A 21,302-nucleotide genomic window follows, 5' to 3' on the forward strand; every position below is an offset into this window, starting at 1 on the left:
AAGCTGTAAGAGTTTTCAAAGATGAGCTGTAGGGAATTTGGGACACAAAATATGTTCCTCCCTCCAGCTTATTATTGCCATCATATTGTTTGTTCAGGTTGAAAATGTCCATGAGAGCAAGGAAGGAAAGAAATGGGCCCCTATCCTTTATCGAGTATCTTCTTTGCCTTCAACACAATGCTACCTACTTCTCTACCTGTGGACTTAGATAAGTTTAGCGATGTGGTGATCGTAACACAGTGTTTATTGTGGGCATTGTACAAGGTAACTTATGCATATTAAATTAGTTAACTTTTATGAAAACTTATTAGGTGGATAACAGTATTATTTCCTATTTTACAGATGAGAAAACTGAGGCTTAGCAAGATTTAAATAACTTGCTTGTGAGAACACAGGGCCTAAATAGATTATAATGCAAGCTTTCTAATTTGAGAACTCTTTCTTCCCTGTTACACCATGTATTGCCCATTTCACTGGTAAAAGTGCAGAGCTGCTTATGAAGGAGGTACTTCTCAGACAGAGGTTACTGGAATCAGAGCTGGAAGGTACTATGAAGAGCTCAGAGGGCTGGTGGTTTTCAAGCAGTGCTCCCCTGAGCCTGGGAGACTCCAGGGGTGGCCTTGGGGTTGGGGTGCTGAGTGTGGGAGATGACAAGTGGTGAGAAGAGTACGAGCGGACAGGAACTCAAGTTCAGCCTGAGCAGCTCTGCTGTTACCTAATTTACAATCTGAGCATCTGCAAAGCACTTTGTTCAAAGCAGAAAAAAAGTTTGAAAACCACTGTGCTAGCCCAGGCTGGCCTTTTACCAAGGCTGAGAGACAGAGTGGCTTAGCACAAGTCACAGTTGTGAGGGATCCCGGAGCTTCTCCCCTTTTTCTAGGAAATGTGCATTCTGCCCACCTCTCTCTGAGGCTTTTGGAACGCCAGCTGCAGTTTCATGGTCATGCAGCCTCTGAGTAGCTGCAGAACCTGAGGCTGCCCCATGTGCGCCATCCTTGACCTGTATCTTTCAACTTAGCTGTGTGTCCCTTTGGACCTTGAGACCTTGCTTGAGATTAGTTCAATTTCTGTGCAGAAGAGAGTGGAAATTACAGCCAGTATTGTGTGACCTTGCTGGCCCAACCTTCAGAGACATTGTTCAACTGAAAACATGTAATTATTGAGTGTCCACTGTTTGCACAGTGCTGAGAACACAGGCAAGGTTTCTGACTCCAAGGGTCTGGTGGGGAGACAAACAAATAAGGAATTTTGCCAACTGTTTTTGGAGATAGTTATGTTTGTTCTATACGATTATTATGTGTGATAGTTCTGTGGGGATGAGTTCATCTTATATGAATAGGACAGGGAGAGTGGGCAATGGGAAAGAGGGTTAGAAATTGGAGAGCACGTTCTAGAAGTGCAAAGGGTTGAGTTGGCATTGTGAGTTAGTTAATCCAGTTACTTCCAGTTACTCTGCAGTTAATTCTCTTCCAGTTATTCTCTCTGAGACTTGCCAGGTTTACTTTTTCTTTAATACTTCATTTCCTCATCTGTAATGGGGGATGGGACTGCCTAGCTCACAGGGTTCTTGATGGGATTCAATGGGATAATATATGCAACCTGCTTAGTACGATGCTCCGCAATGGAGTAAACGCTCATTAAATTGTAGTTGTTATTGTTGTTGTTATTATTATTTGGCAGTGAGCAGCCAAAGAAACTACTTTTTTAAGTTGATCAATGGTGTGATCAGAGCTTTACTTCTCAGAAAAATCATTCTGCTTTTAGAAATAGAATCTCCCCAAATCCCCCCAGTACATAGTTGTATATTTTAGTTGTGAGTCCTTCTAGTTGTGGCATGTGGGACGCTGCCTCAACATGGTCTAAAGAGCAGTGCCACGTCTGCACCCAGGATCCAAACCCTGGGTCGCCGGAAGCGGAGCGTGCGAACTTAACCACTCGGCCACGGGGCCAGCCCCTAGAAATAGAATCTAATCACCTTAGCCTACAACAATTATTTGGCTTCAGGTTACCTTTCTGAGTTACCTCTGTTTTGTCTCCAGCCATCTGCCCACTTCTCCCACTAGTGGCTCACACATCTTCCAAACTTGCTCTTCACTGGACATAGCTCCTCATTGCCTTCAAATCTTTCCTTTCACCTGGAAAGTCTATGCTCCCTCACCCCCTCCTCTCCCTGTCCCATTCTCTTTTAATACCTAGCCTAGAAGTCCATCCCTCTCATTGAGGGAGAGACCCTACTGAAGTCTGAACTCATGGAGTCTACTACGTCTTGTCCTGCGTTATGATCAGCCTCTCTCTCCTACTGTGCCTGCGAGCTCCTTGAAGTTGTCTGCATCTCACAGCCCTTTACTGTGGCATCCCTGGGGGTGCTGGCACACACTCTTATTAGGTGCCCAAACATCTATGCAACAAATTAATTTCGTGCCTTTCTTCAGCGTTAAGCACAAGGAAGTAGATGATAAAATGTAAACCAGAAAGCAATCATCTTTGAGCTGTGTGCTCATCAGCCTTGGGAATGGATTTTTGGGGAAGATCCGGCCCCTCCATAAATGACATCAATGACTTGGATCTTTGCAGAAATTGAAGAGAATCCTGATGACCAGTGTATTGGGAGAGGCCTGAAGGAAGATAGACCAACGGCTGCACTCTCAGAGCTTCTTGGGTGACCTCTGGCTCCCAGGTGATCTGCCGCAGGACCTCTGGTATGTAAATGGTCGTCTCTGCTGCCTGGGATGCCCAGAATTCCAGGTTGAGCCTCTGTGAGCTGGGCTGGGAGGCTTAACGGGTTGGAGATTTCTATCTTTTTGGTATCTGCAACGTGAAATATCCTGTGCCCTTGATTAATTCATGCTTGGTAGCTCCCTTCGTGCTCTCTGGTAAATAGCTCCTTTACTGTACGTTTATTTCCCCGTGGATTAATTGCAGAGAAACTGGAGCCTGTGTTTCTAACAGCTTCTCCAAGGAAAACATCACAGGTCACGTTTCCAGAACTGAGGCTCTCAGGGGGTCTTGCAAACGTCCTTCTCTCTTACCTCCTTTTGGCCCGGCATTTGCTTGTAGCTGAAAAGGGAGACTTTGTCTGGAGCAGTCCTGTAGACATATGTGACTTGGCGGTTGAAAATCTGACAGTTGCTGCTGAACTTCAACTGCAAGAGTGAGTAGCATATAGACAGAACCCTGTAGAACCTCAAATCGTTTCCTTTTAATTCCCAGAGCCTTAATGTTTCTTTGTCTTGAGAATGACCTCACTGCTTTTTGTATTTGTAATGGAATGCACAGTCATTTACAAGTAATCACACAATAATCCCATACGCGCTTGTAAAGCCTTCTCCGTTTTCCAGAGGGCTTTCACTCCCATTATCTCATTTGATCCTCATTACTGCTCTGAGAGGTAGACAGAGGGGCTATTTTAATCTCTAATTTTCAGGTGTAGAAGCCGATGTTTGGAAAAGTGAAACAGTTGGCCAGAGGTCATATAGTTAGTATGCAGCAGAACTGGAACTGGGAGCTCCAGTGGTCTACATCCTAAACCAGAGTCCTTTTTACTACTTACTGTTGGGGTGACCTTGGGAAGATAACCTCTCTGAGCCTCAGTTTCCCTATCACTAAATTGGGTATAACACTACCTCTAGGGGTGATGGCCAGTAGAGATGAAATGAGACTGTCTGGGAAAGCATTTACTGAACAGTAAAGCGTGCTTCTAATGTGAGGCATCAGTACCTTGTGTACCTTGAATCTAAATAGTGCCATCAGAATTGTGGCAGAAAAGAACATTTTCTTCCCCCTTTTTGTAAAGATCCAGAATGGTGCTAGAGTTGTCAGGGATCACAAGCTCCCAGCCCTGGGATCAGCAAATTGGCCCTGCTGTCCTGCCGGCAGGTCACTTTGTTGTTCTGAGAGCTCTTGTCCTGGCAAGGCCCGCTCTTCCTACACAGCTCTCTCTTAATGTCCCTTGGAACAGCCTTGTATCCTGGAGACAGTTGTAGGTCTGGCAGGGCCCGAGAGCAGGAGTGGGGAGCTGGGAATTGGATCTGCATCCCTGAGCTTTGTCCATAAAGAATGGGAACCTGGCGTGGACGATGGGGTAGAGTTGGATGGAGAACTGGTCTCAAAGGTTTATCTTCTCTTGTTTCTCAATGACTGGGATTTAATAGGGTATATCCTGTGAATCCACAAGGCTAGAGGTACATGTGCAGAATGGGTTGCTTGGCAGTAACGCTTATGGAAAAACCCAGAAAGGATGGATTTCAAGTTGGCAACAGATGCATTAGGACTTAGCAATGTGGCATGGTCAGGAAACAGCCCAAGTGACCAAGGGATGAGATGTCACACAGCTTCATTTCTGTATCCATATTCACTTTCAAAAATTCTAAACCAGTGAGACAGGTATAGGTTATTTCTATGGTTCCAAGAGGCAGAATTGGGAGCAGGAGGTTGATGGCTAGGGAGCCAGATTCTGTTTCAAGATAAGGAAGAACTTTGTTGGGAAGACGGAATTTACAGCTTTAGGAGATGATGATCTCCACCTCACTAGAGACCTCAGAGATATCACGGGGGCGGTTGATAAACAGGAGGGACATTGGGCCTCAGTGGCCTTTATGATCTTTTCTCTTCTTGGCATCCCAGAGCCAGTGGTTCTCCATGGTCAAGAGGAGGAGAGGCCCATCCACATTAAGGAATGAAGGGCCCTTTGGGGATATGGAAACTGGTCTTCAAATGCTATTTGCGAAGTGGAGGGTGGATATGGGCCCTTCAGTTCTGGATTTCATACTTATCCCTGTAGCTCCTTCCTTGGTCCTTGGCTTTCAGACTTCTCGGGTCATCCTGGGCAGCTATTTTCCATGGAATATCTCTTTCCTATGCTGAAATGCTCCTGTTAGGATATTAGAAGGGATCCATCCTTGATAGGATGACAATCTTTCTACAGAACCACCAAGGCTGATGGCCGGCTAGTCTTCTCAGTTACAAATGAGGAGCATCCCTTTACCTTCTTTTGGCCCACCTCTAGGATCTCCTGGGAGTACTGCAGTGGCAAGAATTCTGTACTGAGTTCTGGTTCTGGCATATGGTGGAAGATTCTTGGATCCTGTTTCCTTATGTCATTTAATGGTCACTTATATTGGTGCCCATTTATTAAACATGCAGTAAATAATTGTTTGCTTTTTTTCAAGTACTTGTGGCATGCTTGCAAAAATATAAAACAAGTAATCAAAATAAATGTTACGACTATTTGGATAGACCAAGTAGAAGCTGCTTTTAGAGCTCACAGTTGGACAATTTGGGGATATCTATCCAGTTTGTAGATGAGAGAATATAAGCTAGAAGAGGAAAACTGATTTGTCCAAAATCTTAAGGAGTGCCTCTTCTGGGCTTAGGGCTTGGGTCCCCTCACACTCTGACCAGTGCTGTTGATTGCTTGAAGATTCCCTGAGAATGAGAACCAGCAGCCTCATGGGGCAAGCCCAAAAGTCAGGAAGTAGGTGATGATTCTGAAAAATGGCTCATCTGACCTATAGAAGCCTTTATAGCCTACAGTAGAACAAGATCACGCTAAGAAATTAGAACATTGGGAAGCCAAGATGTGCTTTCCCTTCTCTGAGCAGATCCCTCCTTCCCACTTTGCTATTTTCCTCAGCTGCTCATCTCTCTTCTTTCTCATCCTCTAATTCAGTCTGGAGTCATTTATGTTTTTATTTTTATTATTATTATTTTATTTTTTATTTATTTTTATTTTGAGGAAGATTAACCCTGAGCTAACATCTGCTGCCAATCCTCCTCTTTTTGCTGAGGAAGACTTGCCCTGAGCTAACATTCGTGCCCATCTTCCTCTACTTTCTATGTGGGACACCTGCCACAGCATGGCTTGATGAGCAGTACCATGTCTGCACCCGGGTTCTGAACTGGTGAACCCCAGGCTGCCGAAGAAGAACATGCGAACTTAACTGCTGAGCCACTGGGCCCACCCCTATTTTTAAAATTTTTTTGTGAGGAAGATTGGCCCTGAGCTAACATCTGTTGCCAATCTTCCTCCTTTTGCTTGAGGAAGATTGTCATTGAGCTAAGACCTATGCCAATCTTCCTCTGTTTTATGTGAGATACTGCCACAGCGTGGCTTGACGAGTGGTGCTAGGTCCACGCCTGGGATCCAAACCTGCAAACCCCGGGCTGCTGAAGTGGAGCACGTGAACTTGACCATGACACCACCAGGCTGGCCCTGGGAGTCATTTTAGACCAGATTCATTCCTGACTGACTTCACTGGTCCTCCTTCACTTCACAGGACCTTCGGATTGGAATTAATCTTATAAATTAAATTAGACATTCCACCCTCCTACCCCTGAACCCTCTAATGCTGTCCTGAAAGTCTGCTCTTATTCTGGGTCTTCCTGCTTCGTGTCTGTCCTATGAAGAACTCACCCGAAACTAAGTTCCCAGGAGGACTCTTGGGCAAAGAGTCGGGCATTGGAGTCCGAGGGTGGAGATTGCTTTAGGACTCGTCTGCCACCCAAAGAACTGCCGCCTGGCTTCTTGGTGACCTCTTCAGGTGCATCCCCCCAAACACCTTCCCCAAATTAATAGACTGACTTCATAAATGTAGTTGCATTCTAGGTGGCCTCATTCCTAAAGTGAATTTAAATCCTTTCAAACCAGTTGCTTCCTTGTTTGGGCGGGAGAGACTTTTCTCTGTAACAGGGGGGCATGTGGCAGAGTTAAGACTCCACTTCTTTTGGGGTTAATCATTTACTCCGAGTAAGGAATTCTGTCTTAAGTGGGGCATGTTCTTCAAGGGCCAGAGGAGAGAAGGGTGATTTTTCCGACATCCTCCAGCCTGCCTCTCCATATATGGAAATGTTTACCCACCACGCTGATCTATTGGAAGGGAAGGAGGTGACTCAGGGTTTAGAAGCAGGATTTGAATTCTTGTTTCCAGAAACAAAGTCGCCCCCCCACCCCCGCCACCACCCCCTCCCCCTCCATTCCTTTGCCCCTAGTTCTGGAAGCCGAGGGTAGAATATCTCAGTGCTGTTCCCCTCGGGCCTCAGGACCACCTCCTTGCAGTGGGACTCAGGGTGGATGAGAGGGAGTGAGGGCCAGCGGAGGGCCAGCTGCCTGTGGGGCCTGACATCGCGTGAGTACATCATTATTGCCGGAGCGAATGGCATTTCTGCTCGCAGACCCGGGGCTTACAGCCCTGAGGGCCGGCTTGCCTGCATGGTAATGGGACACGTTGCTGAGAGCACTGGCCGCTTTAATTTGGGGTGTGGACAGCTGCTTTCCCAGGGGAGTACTTGAGTTCTCCAGTGGGATTTAGAGAGGGGCTCTGCCTGGGGAAAAATTCTATTTGTATATAAAAAAATGAGACAGATTTCCTCCTACCTGAGGCCTAGAGTTGGCCAGAGAGATGGTTTGGGAGTGTTGTCATCTGTCTGATTCCTCCGGCTAAAGCAACAAGCCAGAAGGGATGTTCGTGGACACTGGGGAGGGATAGGTTTAGCTTAAAAAGCGGAGTTATGGTTGAACGTAAGAGTATGCAAAGTGTTGCAGTATAGCGTTTAGACGGCATCCACAGGCTGGAATCAATACCTGGTGTGTGGGACATTGTGTAGATCTGATGGACTGTCAGAGTTGGAGGGAGTCTCAGATTATTCAGTTCATCTGTCTCATTTTACAGCGTGATAATGGGCAGTGGGCGCCAGAGAGTGCAACTAATTTGCCTTGCAGATACATTGCTAATTAGGAGGCATTAGGACCCAGATCTTGTCCCTCCCAATCATTCCTCCTTCCACTACACTTCAGCTGCCCCTTCAGGCAGGCAGGGAAGATGCCCATTTTGCAGAGGAGGAAATTGAGACTCAGAGATGCCCCAGTTGCCCACACTTACTGATCTGCTTGGTGAGAAATCGAGAACGGGAGCAAAATTCTCCCAGGTCAGACCTTTTTCTGTCATGTTACCTGGACTCAGATGCTTGAACGCATTGTTTTTAAAATTTTACTTTTTCTCCCCTTTTGGTTCCTCCTCACCTTTTTCTGCTTTCAGTTATGTGAATGTTGTTTGAATGTGAGCTGCTACCTTCTGATGTGCTTTGCTACCTGTATCTTTTCTTTTCCTGAAATGGATGATAGCTTGTCCAAAAGGCAGAACTGAATAGTGGAGACCTTTATTTCAGTTTCATCGATGGCGGTAGAAATTATGCACGGGCTTTGAAAGAAATTGATCAGGGCTTTCCATCTGAGCCTCAACTGATATTCTTGAAGCTGCAAGAATTCTGGGGTATTATGCCCTCTCATTCAAAGGTGAGCGCTGATTCTGAATAGATTTTACACACACACACACACCCCTTTAGCTTTCTTTGATGCAATGGCAGCATTCAGCACAGACTGAGAGGGCTCCACCTTATTACAGTCCACCAGATGTTATATGACCATAACGAGTGACTCTCTTGTCAATTCAGTTTCCGATCAACATGGGGGGCCCTTTTGCCAATGCAGGGAAGACAATGGAGATGTGTTTTGGGGAAGCACTTTGATGCCAGTGGCATTAGGTGGCAGATTTTAATAGAGTAAAGTGCTCTCAGACCTGCATTTCTCCTGGTCAGTGTGGCAGGGCAGGGAAGCAGCTTTCTAAGCTGCTGTGTGGAGGCAGGAACCTGCTCAGGACTCCCAGGAACCTCCATGCAGCCTGTCTCCTCCTCCGTGACCTGTGGCTGGGCCGTGATTGTATGCCCTGCCCACGAGGCGGGAGGAGGCTGCCTGGAAGCATGATGGCTTGGGATGTTTTCCTGCTGTGGTGCTGACAGACACGGGTACTGAGAGGTGAGGGTTGGTAGTACCAATGTGAATGCTGCTCCTGTTTATAAGGACAACTGACGTCAATTGATTGTTTCCTGGGCACCGAGCAATGGGCTAAGCACGTGACCTAAATCATCTAGTTGCTACTACAGCTACCTGTGAATAGGTAGTATTTTTTTAAAAATTTTATTTTAAATTTTGGTAAAATATACATAACATTTACCAACTTAACCATTTTTAAGTGTATGACTCAGTAATGCTAAGTACAGTCACATGTGCAATCCATCTCAAGAACTCTTTTCATCTTGTGAAACTGAAACTGTGCCTATTTAAGCAACTCCCCATGCTCCCCTCCCCCCAGCCATGGCAACCTCCATTCTCCTTCTGTCTGTATGAATGTGACTACTCTAGGTACCTCATATAAGTGGAATCATACAGTATCTGTCCTTTTGTGACTGACTCACGTATTTCACTTAGCATAACGTTCTCAAGGTTCATCCATGTTGTAGCATGTGTCAGAATTTCATTCCTTTTTAAGGCTGAATAATATTCCCTTGTTTGTATATACCATACTTTACTTACCCATCCAGGTACTATTTTTCACCTTCACATTATAGAGGAAGAACCTGAGGCTTCGAGGGGTTAAGTAAGTTGCCCGAAGTCACACAGTCAGTAATGGAGCTGGAATTTGAACCCAGATAGTCTGACTTAGTGTGCATGTGATCAGGAGTAAGCAGGTATTGGATTTTAGCTGGCAAGAGTGTGACAAGCCAGGGTGATTCTGAACTGGATTGTGACACCTCCTCACACGTGGCTGTGACATTTCATTAACGTGTGTTCCAAAGGACCATACACAGGTTTTTTCCTCTATTTTGTATTGGCCTCTGGAAAGCTTAAATTGGAAGCCCACCTCTAGCAAATGGCTCTTATTTTTTCCTCCCTTTCTTTCACTTTATTTTTCCATCTCCCTCCCCAAATTTCTCACTTAAAAGATGCACGCAGTTCATGATTTTGTTTTTGTTAGGTACTTTAGATCCTTTCTGGAACAAGGCAGGAAATATATAAATCAGTGGTGTGATATCAAGTATTTTCATTATTATGTCTAAGAAACAGCTGGTCTGCAGAGCAGTGGGCAGAGGCTGAAGATGGAATTTCTGACCTGGCTCTGCTGCTAAGTCACTGTTTAATGTGGGTGATGATGCATTACTCCTTTCTGAGTCTCAGTTTTTCCACCTGGAAGATGGGGTTGCTGTTGATGACAGTGAACATTTCATCTGTGCTGAACCCTACACTAGGCGTCTCCGTGATTTAACTCCTTCAGTTCTCCTTGCACTCCCAGAAGGCACGTGCTGTTATCCCCATTTTACTTGAGAAAAGGAAAGTCTAGAGAAGTGGGAGAATGTGCCCAAACTCCTCCAGCTCCTGAGTGCAAGCTGTAGTGATCCATGTCTGAGTCAATGCCCAGGATGTTAGCCATGGTGCTGGGCTACTGGCCCTTAGGCGGGCTGGAAGGTTTCTTCCATTTGTGGCATGTATTCACCTGATATTATTAAATCTTTATCGGATTCCCATTTATGTGCCTTGTCGTGTTCTGGGCGCTGGTCCAGCACTGGGGTTAGAGCAAAGAAAAAGACACAGGAAATGGTGATCCCTTGGAACTTGCATTCTGGTAGTGGTGTGTGGAGGAGGCAGATAGTAAATGAACATGTAAATAGGAGAGAATGATAAGTGACACTCCTAAGCAATGATAAGTGACACTTAGGAGGATTCACATAGGGCACTCAGATGGTGAGCAAATGGAGGAAGGGCTTGGGGAGGTGATGTTGAAGCTGAGATCGGAATGACAAGGAGCCAGCCATGTACAAGTCACAGGGAAGAGCATTGCAGGCGGAAGGTATGGTCAATGCCAGGGCTGTGGAGTGGGAACGAGTTTGTGTTTGAGGAACAGCCGGAGCCCAGTGTGCTAGGAGTTTGTGGGCTGCAGGGGGAGAAGCATGAAGGGAGAGCAGGGCAGGGCTAGCAGGTGTTAGTGAGCTAGGGAAAGGGCTTGGACCCGAGTCTAGGTGTGATGGGAAGCATCTGAGCTGTTTTGCTTGCATCATGCTGGCTGCTGCGGTGGGGAATGGATTGCAAGGAGGTGGGCAAGAGTAAAAGAGGCAAGAGGGTTAGGAGGAGACTCTGGCAATAATCTGGTTGAGAGGTGGTGGGACCTTTGATTAGGGCGATAGAAGTCAGGCCAGAGAGAAGCAGATGGGTTCATGACATGTTTTGGAGGGATTGTGTACAGGATGTCAAGTGCTGTTTCCTTCAGAGCAATGTCAAGCTCAGTGGGCCGGAATCTGGGAGACCTGACGGAGGTGAAAACACATGCATTGGGGGGTGCACAGACTTGCAGCTGATCTGAACTAACGAGTCTGTGTGCTCCCCGCTTTGGTTTCTAACCTTGAGCTTCTGGCCAAGGAACGGAGGGCAGTGGCTTCCTGCCTCTGACTTCCTGGCTGAGAGCTGCTGGAACGCCCCAAAATAAGCCCTGCAGAACGTGCTGCTTCCTTTGCTCTCCCTCGGTATTTGTGTGAAGCATTCTTTCCCACCAAGAAGACAGAACATTCAGAGTGATGTTGACATTATGGGCCATATTTAACATATTGTTTTTCCTTGATGTGTCCTCTGTTCTTGTACAGAGATTTCCTGCCTCCCGTAAACTCCCTGGTGAGGAGCCTTCCACCACCCTGTGAGATGGGTCTAGAAGGCTCAGAGAGAGCCTAGAAGAGCTGTGGCTTCAAAGCCCCATCTTGACTTGAGGACCCTGGTCCCAGGGCACCTCCCAGCCCTTCTGTTTCATTTACATTTGAATTCATACTTGCTGGCTCTTGCCTGCCCCCTGTAATTCCTTTTAATGGGCTAGGCTTTCTTGTAAATGCTCCCTGTTTCAGCGAAGAAATAGGTCTCAAAGAAGTTAGACGATTTAGTCAATGGGAGGTGGTGGCTGAGTCAGGTTGGGAACCCAAGATTCCAGATCGAACTTTGTGCTCTGGCCACCAGGCCAAAGTGACCTCACATATGACCGCATGCTCTTGGATGTCTCATGGCTGTCTTATACTACACTTGGCCTAAGCCTAGAGATGCTCAGAGATCATAAATTAAATCATAAATCATAAATATAGATCATAAAGTAGGTCATAAATTCCCTCCTGAGGCTTCCTCATGTTTCTCTTCAATAGTTTGCAGTCTATATAGTTACTAGTTTTTTTTTCAAACTCTTTAACATCATCTCTTAAAAACAATGTTTTGTTTTTGTTCATTTCGAATTTCTTTTAAAATTTCTTTCATGTTACCCATTCATTTAGTCAGCGAACATTTATTGAGTTCTTACTGTATGCCAGGCATTGTGCTAGGCGCTGGGGATTGATTCAAAGATAATTTGGAGGCGTATGGAAGGGGAGTGGATAATTACAGCACAGTGAGATAAGTGCTATAATAGAGGGATATATAAAAAGCTAGAAATAGCACTATGAATAACATCTCCGAACAAATTGCCTTCTTTTTTCCTTTTGGATTATTCCCTTATGTATATTGCCCAAAGTGGGATTACTGGGTCATTTAAAAGATGAAAACAATTTGGCACAAAAAGATGTAACGACTTGCCTGGGAAATACAGCTCAATTTTCAGCAGTGGGGTGGAGGGGAAATTGTTGACAACTCCAGATTTAGAGACTTCACCAGGAGAGTTGGGCAGTTTTCATATTATTCCTATCAAAGTGGTGGCTGTCCGGGGGAGCACCTATTCGAAACGTGTGTCGGCCTGCATGTAGGAACACATATCCTTATGCTTAATCTCACAAATTCTTTGTTAATTCTCACAAGAACCTCGCGTTATAAGAATGATTATTTTGTTTCCATTTTACAAATGAGGAAACTGTGCTTTTGTTAAGAGGAAGTGACTTGCTCAGGATTCCAAAGTTAATTAATGGAGAATCCAAGAATCAAGTGCAGGTCTTTTGATAATGTGACTTTTCTCCTGTTCTCCATGCTCTGCTCGCCCATTGTGGGTACTCATGCTCCAGCTCGGGCCTGCAATTTATTCAGTGAGCTGTAGGGATTCTTCTCAAATAGGTCAGGATCTACGAAATAGGTCTAGAAGTCCTAACCTCCAGGTTCCAGTGTCCCTCTGTACATTGACCTGAAAGGACCTGAAGGCCCATTATGCCTGACCCTGACCCTGGCCCAGGCCCTGAAAGGTTAATGCACGGCTTTAGCACTGGAAGACAGAATTCTCAGTAAAGCTGAAACATGCACGGTTCTGCTTTGAAACGTTTATTAGTTTCCCAGTATATTCAGCTGTATGTTCCCGACTGTAAATTCATGTATTTTGTCATTCATAATATTTTCCTAGTATTTTTGGCATTAAGCAAAAACTCCTGCCCCTGGTATCCAGGGCTCATCACAACCAGACAGCAGTATCTGTCCACCGTGAACTTCCTTGATGCGTGCTCATCCCTGAGTCAGCCACGTTCCCTGCCATTCCCCGACATGCACCTGCATGTTCTCGCCTTCGTGTTTTAGTTCATGTTTTCACCTTCATGCTTTAGTTCCTTTAGCCTGAGGTGACCTCTGCCATCTTCATCCGTAGAACTCTTGCTCCTCCTATAAACTTCTGTGCACATGAAGTAATCTTGTGAATGAAGTAATCTCCGATCACCATCCGCTCCCCACCATCTGCGCTCCACCACCCTACAAGTGGTCTCTTTGTTCTCTGTTCTGCTAACTCACACGACAGTGGGCTGTGGGGCCATAATCGAGTATTAGTGTGTGGTGCATATGGGCATGGCATCTGGGTTCAAATCTTGGCTTTGATGCTTCCTAGCTGTGTGATCTGTCAGGTCAGTTAACCTGCTTGAGCCCAAGTTTCCTCACCTGTCAAATGGGTTCAAACACTCACACCAAGTCACAGGGTTGTTACGAGGATCTGTGTTGTTATCTCTGCTTCTTCTATGGCACTTACCAACTCCTACTTCGTTTCTGTCTTCTCTCTCCTTCTAGACCGGCAGCTCCTTAAGAGCAGGAAGGGAATCACATCTTGCCTGTGCCTCTGATATATGGGACCTGCTGCAAAGGCTTCTTTAAAGGAAAGGGTTCCATACACACTAACTGATGACACCAGTGCAGGCTCATTACTTGTCGAAGGCCCTGGTCATGCAGTGCCAGGCCTGGCCAGGAGCTCTGTGATATGGAGCTTTGGGCACACATGGTATGGGTTAGGGTTAGGGTTCCTGCTCCTGCTTCTTGAGTAACTGGAAAGAAGGTAGAGCCTGTGTGCAGCCTCTGTTCTTCTGATTCGTCAAGTTGGGTAGTTCTGGCATTTCCCTGAGGCAGAGTGGGAATCCTGCTTGGAGCATGAGATTTGGTCTCTTTCCTGGCTTTTCCATGGGTGAGAGTTCTAGATTAGAGGAAAGGGTCAAGGGAGGTATGAGTTTGGGGCAAGTGTGAAAGCCACCTACCTGTCTGACTTCTCGTGGGTGGGGCTACAGAGAAAGGGTCCCTGCAGAGGAGCTCTCCTGTAGACACTCCCATCCCTGCTAGGCTTGGAAGCTGACCATGAAAGGGGATTCAATTCTTAAAGGGACAGCATTTAGCTTTCTCTTGTGTCATTTCCCCAAATGCAATACCCACAAGTCTCAAGATTCAAGTATTTTAGCCTGGCACACAAAGTCCTCCATGTTCTGGCCGCAACATTCCTTTCCAGCCTCATGTCCCACCGCGTCCCTCCATGTTCTTTGCCACTGGCCTCACCAGATTAGTCACTTTTCCCAGGAACACCCTGAACTCATCCTCCTTAAGGCCTTAGCACATCGTGTTCCCTGGGCCTATTTTCCTCCTCTTTATACATGGAAATCCTCTTGGGTATTCAGGCTCAGTTTAGAAGTCATCATCTGCAGAGCTCTTCCAGACCCTTAAAAGGACATTGCATGTACTTGTGCTTTGCACACTTTTCATTCTGTCTTGTGTATTTGAGTGGGTCTCCAGTAAGCTTATGAGCTCTTTGAGAGCTCAAGGCATTTCTAACTCGGCGCCTACACCTGCTAGGTCCATATACTGTGCCTTATTAAGGACAGGAGGTGCTAGCAAATGTCTGTTTGTGCACCTCTGAATACAGGGCACATGACATCGTGTCAGCTAACAGTTGCACCAGAAGAGTGTTCAGAAGCTCATACTAGGGTTACCCACGATCGTTTGATCTTGAGCCCAGCCTTTTGAACTCTGTTTTTGAATTGGCCTGATATCAGCTCATTGCTAACCTTTCTCAGGCCTGTTTCCCACATCCCCAGCAGATTTCTGTATAGTGTCTGGGCTCTGAGCTTTTTCTTTTGCTTAAGAACATAATAGCAAGGTGGAGTTCAGGAAGGATCTGCCCGCTTCTAATATGCACAGTTTTTTAGTTTGAAAATTTAGGCTTGGTTTTTTTATCCTAAAGCTCCTTAAAATGTGAAAATAATAGAAGAGTTTCTTAGGTGTATTTTTGCCTCTAGCAGAATAGCTATCCATAGTATAGTTAAAACTGAAAAGTAATAACCTGGTTTGTGGAGCTTGATTTTGAAGACTTGGGTTCAAGTCCTGGCTTTACCATTTACTAACCCCAAAACCTTGAGCAGCTGCTTGACCTCCTTGACCATCAGTTTCCTCAGTGGACGACTGGGAAATCTTTTTCATAGGATTGATGGAAAGTTTAAATGAGGTTTTGGACATTAAATTTGGATTTATACTACTATCTGGTTCATAAACTGGATTGGAAGTCCATTTTAATTTAATTTAATTTTTTTTATTGAGGTAACGTAGGTTTATAACATTATATAAATTCCAGGCATAGAACATTTTATTTCGACTTCTGTGTAGACTACATTGTGTTCATCACCAAAAGTCTAGTTGTCATCTGTCATCACACATGTGCCTCTTTACCCCTTTTGCCTTCTCCTCACCCCACACTCCCCCCTTACTCTCTGGTAACCACCAATCTGTTCTCTGTGTCTATGTGTTTGTTTGTTGTTTTTTTATCTTCTACACATGAGTGAAATCTTAGGATGTTTGGCTTTCTCCATCTGACTGCTTTCACTTAGCTAAATATCTTCAAGGTCCATCCATGTTGTCACAAATGGTAAGATTTATGACTGAGTGGTATTCCATTGTATATATGTACCACCTCTTCTTTATCCTTTCATTTATTGATGGGCACTTAGGTGGCTTCCAAATCTTGGCTATTGTGAATAATGCTGCAATGAACATAGGGATGCATATATCTTTTTGAATTAGTGTTTTCATGTTTTTTGGATAAATATCCAGAATTGGAATAGCTGGATCACATGGTGGTTCTGTTTTTAATTTTGAGGAATCTCCATACTGTTTCCTATAGTGGCTGCACCAATTTACATTCCCACCGGCAGTGTATGAGGATTCCCTTTTCTCCACATCCTCTCCAACACTTGTTATTTCTTGTCTTTTTAATAATAGCTATTCTGACAAGTGTGAGGTGATTTGCATTTCCCTAATAATTAGTGATGTTGAATACCTTTTCATGTGCCTGTTGGCCATCTGTATATCTTCTTTGGAAAAATGTCTGTTCAGATCCTCTGCCTATTTTTTAATCTGGTTGGTTGTTTGTTTATTGTTGAGTTGTATGAGTTCTTTATATATTTTGGATATTAAACCCTTATTAGATATATGATTTGCAAATATCTTTTCCCAAGTGATAGGCTGTCTTTTTGTTTTGTTGATGTTTTATTCTGCCAGGTAGAAGCTTTTTAGTTTGATGTAGTCCCATTTGTTTATTTTTTCTTGTTTCCCTTGCTTGGTGAGACATGGTGTTCAAAGAGATACTGCTAAGACTGGTGTCAAAGAGCTTACTGCCTATGTTTTCTTCTACGGATTTTATGCTTTCAGGTTTTATATTCAAGTCTTATTCCATTTTGAGTTAATTTTGGTGTATGGTTGTAACATAGTAGGCTGCTTTCATTCTTTTGCATGTGGCTGTCCAGTTTTACCAGCACTATTTATTGAAGAGACTTTTCTTTCTCCATTGTATGTTCTTGGCTCCCTTGTCAAAAATTAGCTGTCCGTAGATATGTGGGTTTATTTCTGGGCTTTCAGTTTTGTTCCATTGATCGGTGTGTTTGTTTTTCTGCCAGTACCATGCTGTTTTGATTACTATAGCTTTGTAGTGTACTTTGAAATCAGGGAGTGTGATGCCTCTAGCTTTCTTCTTTTTTCTCAAGATTGCTTTGGCTATTCGGGGTCTTTTGTTGTTCCATATAAGCTTTAGAATTCTTGGTTCTATTTCCATGAGAAATGTTCTTGGGACTTTGATAGAGATTGCATTGAATCTGTAGATTGCTTTAGGTAGTATGGATATTTTTACTATTTTAATTCTTCTAAATAATGAGGATGAAATAATTTTCCATTTTTGTGTCTTATTTGATTTCTTTCAGTAATGTTTATAGTTTTCAGTGTACAGGTCTCTCACCATCTTGGTTAAATGTATTCCTCGGTATTTTCTTTTTGTTGTGATTGTAGTTTTGATTTCTCTTTCTGATATTTCATTGTTAGTGTATAGAAATACAACTGATTTTTGTATGTTGATTTTGTACCTTGTAACTTTGCTGTATTCATTTATTATTCCTAATAGTTTTTTGGTGGATCCTTTAGGGTTTTCTATATATAAAATCATGTCCTCTGCAAACAGTGACAGTTTTACTTCTTCCTTTCCAATTTGGATCCATTTTATTTCTTTTTCTTGCCTAATTGTTCTGGCTAGGACTTTCAATGCTCTGTTGAATAAGAGTGGTGAGAGTGGGCATCCTTGTCTTGTTCCTGTTCTTAGAGGGATAGCTTTCAGTTTTTCATGGTTGAGTATGATGTTGGCTGTGGGTTTGTCATATATGACCTTTATTATGTTGAGATTACTTTCCTTCTCTACCCATTTTATTCAGAGTTTTTATTGTAAATGGATGCTGAATCTTGTCACATGCATTCTCTGCATCTATTGAGATGATCATGTGATTTTTATTCTTAATGTGGTATTTCACATTGATTGATTTGCAGATGTTAAACCATCCTTGCATCCTGGAATAAATTTCACTTGATTGTGGTGTATGATCTTTTTAATGTATTGTTGTATTTTATTTTCTAATATTTTGTTGAGAATTTTTGCATCTATTTTCACCAGTGGTATTGGCCTATAATTTTCCCTTTTTGTGTTGCTCTTCTCTGGTTTTGGTATCAGGGTAATGTTGGCTTCATAGAATGAGTTAGGAAACCTCCCCTCCTCTTCAATTTTTTGGAAGAGTTTGAGAAGGATAGGTATTAAATCTTCTTTGAATGGTTAGTAGAATTCACCAGGGAAGCCATCTGGTCCTAGACTCTTGCTTTTTAGGAGGTTTTTGATTACTGTTTCAATCTGCTTACTAGTGATCAGTCTAGATACTCTGTTTCTTCTTGATTAAGTTTTGGAAGGCTGTATGAGTAAAAAGAATTTATCCATTTTTTCTAAGTTATCCAATGTGTTGGCATTTAGCTTTTCATATTATTCACTTGTAATCCTTTGTATTTCTGTGGTATCCATTGTAATTTCTCTTTCATTTCTGATTTCATTTATTTGAACCTTCTCTCTTTATTCTTAGTGAGTCTGGCTAAAGGTTTGTCAACTTTGTTTATCTTTTCGAAGAACTAGCTCTTAGTTTCACTGATCTTTTCTATTGTCTTTTTAGTCTCTTATTTCATTTATTTCGACTCTGACTTTTACTATTTCTTTTCTTCTACTGATTTTGGGCTTTGTTTGTTCTTCTTTTTCTAGTTCCTTTTAGGTGTAATCTTACATTCTTTATTTGAAATTTTTCTTGTTTTTTGTGGTAGGCCTATATTGCTAAAACTTCTCCCTTAGTACCACTTTTGTTGTAACCCATAGATTTTGGTATGTTGTATTTTCATTTTCGTTTGTCTCCAGGTAACTTTTGATTTCTCCTTTGATTTCTTTGTTGACTCAATAGTTGTTCAATAGTATTTTGTTTAAGCTCCATATATTTATGACTTTCCAGTTTTCATCTTGTAGTTGATTTCTAGTTTCTAGCTTGATATTATTTCAGTCTTCTTAAATTTATTGAGACTTGTTTGTGACCTAATGTGATTTATCCTGGAGAATGTTCCATGTGCATTTGAAAAGAATGTGTATTATGGTGTTTTTGGTTGGAGTGCTCTGTATATATCTCTTCAGTCCATCTGGTCTAATGTGCCAGTATTTCCTTATTGATCTTCTGTCTGGATGATCTATCCATTGATGTAAATGGGGTGTTTAAATCCCCTAGTATTATCATGTTACTGCTAGTATCTCATTTTATGTCTGCTAATACTTGCCTTATATATTTACGTGGTCCTATGTTGGGTGCATAGATATTTACAAGTGTTATATCCTCTTGTTGGATTGTTCTCTTTATCAAAGGTAACGCCCCTCTTTGTCTCTTGTTACAGTTTTTGCTTTTAAAGTCTATTTTGTCTGATATAAGTATTGCTACCCCCAGCTTTCTTTTTGTTTCCATTTGCACGGAATATCTTTTTCTATCTGTTCACTTTTAGTCCATAAGCGTCTTTAGATCTAAAGTGTGTCTCTTGTAGGCAGCATACATATAGGTCTTTTGTTTTTTTTATCCATTCGGCTACCCTATGTCTTTTTTTTTGAGGAAGATTGGCCCTGAGCTAACATCTGTGCCCGTCTTCCTGTATTTTATATGTGGGACACCTGCCACAGCATAGCTTGATAAGCAGTGTGTAGGTTTGTGCCTAGGATCCGAACCAGCAAAATCTGGGCTGCTGAAGTGGAGTGTGCAGACTTAACTGCTATGCCACTGGGCCAGCCCCCATCCTGTATCTTTTTATTGGAGCATTTAGTCCATTTACATCTAAAGTAACTATAAGTATGTACTTATTGGCATTTTGTTGCCTTTTTTCTGGATGTTTTTGTAGTTCTTATGTGTTTCTTTCTTCTCTTACTCTTTTCTCTTGTGATTTGATGACTTTAGTGTTATGTTTGGTTTCCTTTCTCTTTATTATGGATTTTTGGTTTGTGGTTACCATGAGGTTCATATATAACAACCTATGTGTATGGCAATCTATGTAAGTTGATGGTCACTTAAGTTTGACCTCATACTATAAGCCCTACATTTTTACTACCCCTCCCCCCATGTTTATGTTTTTGACATCATATTTTACCTCTTTTAATTTTGTGTATCCCTTAACCTCTTATTGTAGATATAGGTGATTTTAGTTCTTTTGTCTTTTGACCTCCATACGAGCTTTATAAGTGGTTGATCTGCTACTTATACTAATATATTTGTGAAGGTCATTTTTAAATAGCGGTTTCAAATGTTTGCTTTTGAAGAAAAATGCTTGGATGTGTAAGTTTTCATGCACATGTTTTATTTCATTTTATTTTTTGAATGACAAAATAATTGAATTTATAGTCAGGGGACATAACAGCATCTAAGAAACTTAGGGAACACACATGGCTTATAAGAGTCAGTTATAGGGGCCGGCCCCATGGCCGAGTGGTTAAGTTTGCGCACTCTGCTTCGGCGCCCCGGGGTTTCGCCGGTTTGAATCCTGGGCGTGGACATGGCACCGCTCATCAAGCCATGCTGAGGCAGTGTCCCATATGCCACAACTAGAAGGACTCACAACTAAAAATACACAACTATGTACTGGGGGACTTTGGGAGAAAAAGGAAAAATAAAGTCTTTAAAAAAAAAGAAAAGACTCAGTTACAGTCCAGATAAATTAGAACCGCAGAACTACAGGCTTTGAGAAATTATAGAAACCTTGGAAGATAGGGGGATAAGCATTAATTAATGTATACTGTGGGCAGACTGTGCTGCGTATGCTGGATATGGTATCCCAGGAAATGATTGCATACACCCTGATGGGTAGGTGGTATTAACCCTGTTTTACAGACAGAGAAGCTTGAGCTCAGGGAGGTTAAATAATTTGTACAAGTCCAATGTCAAAGCCTTGAACTTCATTCGTACTCATGATGGCTTCTAGAAATTCTTTCCATTTACAGATGTGACAACACCTGCCTTTACTTTGTTGGTACTTTATCATCTGACTCCACTCATTCTGGACCAGATAAAGCAGTGAAAGTCAACGTTCTAGATGTTCCATAACTTGTTTAATGAATCTAGAAGCGTGTCTTGACTTTTACTGCTAAGAGTCTGCTCATTTTGAGCCCCTTTGACTATACTCATTCATCAGCCTTTACATCTTTTTCTCTTTTTTGGGGAGATATTTGCCATTGCCCGTCTCTGCTTTGAGATCCGGAGTGTATTTGAAGAGGACGTCATATTTTCTTTTAAAAAATTAAAGGTGGAAAATAAAATTCATTGAGAATTTCCCATCATCTCCTCTAACAATGTGGTGGTGGGAAGGGGTAGCACGGGACTGGGAGTTAGGAGCCATAATTCTCGTCCTGAATCTGTCACTG

General features: G+C 43.0%; 1 protein-coding gene across 11 annotated transcripts in view; it reads left to right on the plus strand.

Moving 5' to 3' along the window:
• The window catches only part of LPP (LIM domain containing preferred translocation partner in lipoma), a 637,427-nt gene that overhangs the window by 48,601 nt on the left and 567,524 nt on the right, over positions 1-21,302 (plus strand). For 8 of the 11 annotated variants that reach the window (XM_070583407.1, XM_070583403.1, XM_070583408.1 and 5 more), the window contains exon 2: positions 2,575-2,699. The gene's annotated coding sequence lies outside the window, so the exon portion shown is untranslated. Of the gene's footprint in view, positions 1-2,574; positions 2,700-6,867; positions 7,125-21,302 lie in introns of those variants that run through there. The other 3 variants (XM_070583406.1, XM_070583413.1, XM_070583416.1) reach the window with 3 other exon arrangements.

The sequence above is a fragment of the Equus przewalskii genome, chromosome 18 (assembly GCF_037783145.1).
Source record: "Equus przewalskii isolate Varuska chromosome 18, EquPr2, whole genome shotgun sequence".
NCBI classification, from domain to species: Eukaryota; Metazoa; Chordata; class Mammalia; order Perissodactyla; family Equidae; genus Equus; species Equus przewalskii.